The sequence below is a fragment of the Pteropus vampyrus genome, unplaced genomic scaffold, assembly GCF_000151845.1.
Source record: "Pteropus vampyrus isolate Shadow unplaced genomic scaffold, Pvam_2.0 Scaffold253, whole genome shotgun sequence".
Classification (NCBI taxonomy): Eukaryota; Metazoa; Chordata; class Mammalia; order Chiroptera; family Pteropodidae; genus Pteropus; species Pteropus vampyrus.
The window spans coordinates 852,901-857,494 of record NW_011889034.1 but is presented as its reverse complement, the minus strand read 5'-3'; the positions used below and the strand labels follow the sequence as shown (position 1 = coordinate 857,494).

At 51.7% G+C, this 4,594-nt stretch overlaps 1 protein-coding gene across 7 annotated transcripts in view; it reads left to right on the top strand.

The window, feature by feature from the left end:
• Positions 1–516: 516 nt before the first annotated feature.
• NELFA (negative elongation factor complex member A) overlaps positions 517–4,594 on the top strand; it is a 19,198-nt gene continuing 15,120 nt past the window's right edge. For 3 of the 7 annotated variants that reach the window (XM_011374694.2, XM_023520217.1, XM_011374693.2), the window contains exon 1: positions 1,872–4,303. The gene's annotated coding sequence lies outside the window, so the exon portion shown is untranslated. The other 4 variants (XM_023520215.1, XM_023520214.1, XM_011374695.2 and 1 more) reach the window with 4 other exon arrangements.

The following is a 4,594-nucleotide window of genomic DNA, read 5'->3' as shown; positions in this document are numbered from 1 at the left end:
TACTTTGTTTCTCTTTCCAATTACCTTTCATTTATTTTTCTTGGCTCACTGCGCTCACGAGGACACTGGTTTGGCGTCCAGGGTAGTTTCTCGTTTCTGGTCACACAGGGAAAAACTTTGAATATTTGCCAATAAGTAGTATGTTCCGTATTATTTTTGGTAGATACCTTTTTCTGGTTCATGAAATCCTTTTCTATTCCGAGATTTTTTAAAAATTATTTTAATCATGAATGAGTTTTTTAATAGCTCTATTGAGACATAACTCACATACCATACAATATGTACAATTGAATTGGTTTTCAGTATATTCACGGAGTTGTGCAGTGATCATCCTAGTCAATTTTAGAACATTTTCATCAGCCCCCAAATAAACTCTGTGCTGTTAACAGGCTCCCTCCCTCCGCCTCCCTGCCCTGGGCAACCACTGCTTTACTTTCTGTGTCTATGGATTTGCCTGTTCTGGATATTTCATGTAAGTGGAATCATACACGTGGTCTTTTGTGACTAGCTTCTTAGCGTGTTGTTTTCAAGGTTTATCCATGTTAGAGCATGTGTCAGTACGTCATTCCTTTTTCATGACTGAATGAAATTCCACTGTATTGATAGACTACATTTTATTCATCAGTTGATGATCGTTTGAGTTTCCAGTTTTTGTCTATTATGAATGATGCTGCTGTGAAAATTCACGACAAATTTTTATGGATGTATGTTTTATGGTTTCAGTGTGGACATGTTTTAAATTATCAGGTATATATACCTAGGAGGGGAATTGCTTGGGTCACGTAATAACTCTGTGTTTAACTTTCCGAGGAACTGCCAAACTGTTTTCCACAGTGGCTGCAGCATTTTTACATTTTACACCAGAGATTTTTACGTGTTCTAAGTTCTCATATCCTTGCCAACCCTTGCTGTTGTGTTTAAAATATCTATTGATGTGTAATTCACCACGTTAACAGAATAGGACTAATTGTGAACCAACTCGCATTCCTAACTTGGTCATTTTATATTGTTGGATTATGTCGTCCTGATGTTTGGTATAGGAATTTTGTGTTTATGTCCATGGGTCCATCAGACGGGTGTGTCTCACTCAGCCTTTTTGTCCTGTTCAGGTCTTTCTGAGGGCCACCCACGTAGGGAGGGCAGTCTGCTCCCCTCACTCTACGTCCAGACGTTAATCTCACCCAGAAACAGTCTCGCAGATGCTCCCCGAGTAACCCAGAGTAACATTTGACCGGTGGCCCCGTCAAGCTGACCCAGAATCAACCATCATACACAGCACCTGCTACAACCTGTTTATTAATGAAATCCTGTCACCAGTCCACTTGTTCTGTGATGTATGTGTTCCTCTCAAAAGCTAAGTAAACGGCAGTTCTCAGCTAACACCGGGGAGGAGGAAAGATATTTTAGTGATCCAGTATTTTAGTTTATTCAGCGAGGGGTCCAAGGAGGACTCGGGCCCCTGCTCTCTAAGAAGTTGTTATGTGGTTGGGGAGGTGGGAATGACGTCTTGAAAACTGAGGCAGATGATTTCAGGGCTGTGCAGGGGGTGTTCTGCTAACTGTAAAGTGTCATGAAATGTGAATACTGGCTTTGTGATGTTTCGGTTATATTCGAAAGCGATCTGAAGAAGTCATCAATGCTGCTGCTGGATAAAACCAGTGATCTTCTTGATCCAAGACCTTGACATTGGTACCAAAGGAAATTTTAGGGAGAGCAGAGGTGACTGAGGTAACTTTATTTATTTATCTTTCATTTCTTGAGATAAATGTTTAATGCATAAAATTATCCAACTTGTGATACTGCCATGGGAAGTCTTAGGGCTCCCAGCGACCAGTGACTGGGACAACTACACATATGTTTATATATCTCAGCTGGAATGAGAAACACAAGGCCAGCTGCACAGGACGCAAGACAGTGCTTCTCCCAAGGACAGACTGCAGTCGCGAAGTGTCACAACAAGCCCTTCGGTCACTGTGGCTGTCTTATTCGCTGAGAAACTGTCGTCTAAATCACAGACCCTCAGAAGCTTCGCTGTTGAAAGCGCTTCAGTGGGAGCAGAGTGTCCACCTTCGCTCGGGGATCTGAGATGCTTTGCCGTGGAGAGGGAGCCCCTCTTTCCAGCCCAGGCACAGAGGCCAGGGAAGGGACATCCAAGCAGGACCTGCATGTCTCTTGCCTTTGTTGTTTCCAAGGAAACCGGACCCCAGTCCCTGTCACAGTTCCGACACTGACCTTACACAGACCCAGCACTTCACTGAAATGTCAGCTAAACTGCGCCGTTCCCACTGCCCCGAATCCGGTGCGCGGTCCCCCGGCTGCGGTGAGGCAGCTGCCTCTGATGGGCACCTCCGTCAGCCCTGGGTCGGTGGCCCCGCGTCCAGCCTGACGTGTGCCCTGCTGGCCTCGGGCCGGTCGGCCTAGCCAAGGCCCCACTTTGCAGCTAGTTCTGCGGTTTTCTCTGACGTGTTTTGGTGAAAATAATTTTTAGTTTATCCCACAGTTCGTTGGGCTTCCTCAAATTACGATTATCTTTCATGTGCTCTGGAAAGTTCTCAGCAGTTACTCTTCAGATAGTGCCTTTGCCCAGTTTGTCTGCCTTTCCGAATCTCCGCTTCGGAGTGCGTGAGGCCCCCCCGCTCTCCGCGCGGCCTCCCCACGTTCCTCGTGATCGTCTCTGTCGCACTCTGGGTCGTGCCACCCCCTCTTCCTTCGCCTTCTGTTTTTTATTTCCTTCTTATGATTTTCTTGTCCTTCCTACGAGGTCTCTGTTTTACTTACCCCTTTCATCCCCGTGTCCTGCACTGTCCCCGTAAATAGCGACCGTCCGGTTCTATTGAATGTTTTCGTGTATGTGTTCTTTAAAAATGTGTATTGCTTTTAGGGACTTTTTTCCACTTTTGGTGTAATTGACCTAAACTGCCCGTACTTAAAGTGTACCGTGTGACGTGCACACCTGTCAAAACGTCACAGCGAGGTAGCCGGTCACACCCTGCGTCCCCTGCCGCCTCCCTGTGACCCTTCTTCCCGTCCCCTCCGCGTGCTAAGGTGACGACTGACCTACTTTCTGCCACTGCAGATTAGTTCGCATTTGCTAGAACGTTATACAAATAGCATCTGCCGGCAAAAACTCCCAGAGAGGTGTGGAAAGGAGACACTTTGCTCTGGCGAATAGTTTGCAGACCACACGATGCAGCCTCTGGCAGAAACCCGTGCGCCCCAGAACAAAGCCGGGGCCTCTGAGGGCAGGGTGGGGTGATGCTCGCTCAGGGAGCGAGTTCCATGTGATTCTGTGGCCAGACGGGAGTCCACAAGCCCAGACCCCGCTCAGTCCTCCGTGCAGACGAGGCTCCCAAGCCGCACGGTTCCGGTCGGGCCGGACCGTGCTCTGACGCGAGTGAGGACGTGGTGTCGTGCCGACAGACGAGGCGGGTCTCCATCCGGCGGTCAGGGGGACACTAGGACCCCCTCGCGGTGGGCGACTCAGGCAGCAGGAGGCTGGAAGGTCAGCCCGTGGCTTTTCCCGAAATGTAGCAGCCATGAGTTCTCAGGGTTCACATTTACCCCTCTGGGTAAAACCTGCCGGAGACAGCATTGGTGATCGATGAGGTCAGCTTGTCCTGCGTCGCTGCCAGCGTGCCGTGGCTACCTTCTCCAGTCCGTCCAGCCCGCTGGGACTCTGTGGTCGCACAGTAGCCAGTGGAATAACCAGGGCCATCGCTTCAGAGAGGTCTCTCCCAGGCGCCTGTTGAATGCACAGAAATTCTCTAACGTTACCTTCGTGCTGAGTTAGCCGGGTCACCATCGGGATCTTCCACGGGCGCCTGGAAGGCCGGGCAGTGAGGGAGCAGTTAGAGGACAAAGCGGCCCCTGCGTTTGCAGCATCCAGAAAGTCGGCGCGACTGAGCACGACGCCGGCGTCGGTCCGGTCAGCTCCCAGGCTCCGGTTTCGGCGAAGTCACCCAGCGTGATGAACGGCTGAGAGGGTGCGGTGGCCCGGCGGGCCGTCCCCCTCCGTGCGGCCCCTCGAGTCAGGCTCTGGTCACACAGAGCAGCGGCACGTTAAGCAAATTAGAACGACGGGACGTGCAGCCACGGCTCCCTCGCCTGGCCGGAAACGGGGGGCGCACGGCCCAGACGGCGCCTCGTTCATTTATGGGATTTGGAGGGTGCGAGGCCGGGTCTTCCCTGTGACCAGCTGTTCCCTGCTGCGAGGGGGCATGAAGTGACCGGCGTGTCGGTTCTGGTGGCAGAGGGGCCGTCGCGGCTTCACGGGGTTAGGGCCGGTCAGGAAGCTGCTGGCAGGGTAAGTATGGGATCGTCAGCTTCACCGAAGGAAGAGGTGGGCGTTGGGTGGCGTCCCTAGAGCACACCGCCCAAACCATAAGGAAGGTGACGGGCTTGTCCCTGGAGAACGGAGCCCGCTGACCTGCCCGGGAATACAGACCTCACGACAGCAGCGGGTAAGCGTGAGGACTGGCCCGGCCGGCCTCGTCCGGACGGTCATCCTCTCTGAATAACGTCGCTTTGAGGCGTCCCGTAGGCGGGGTGTCCTACACCCCAGTGAGTGCGGCGGTGAGCGAGCCTTTAAAGCGAG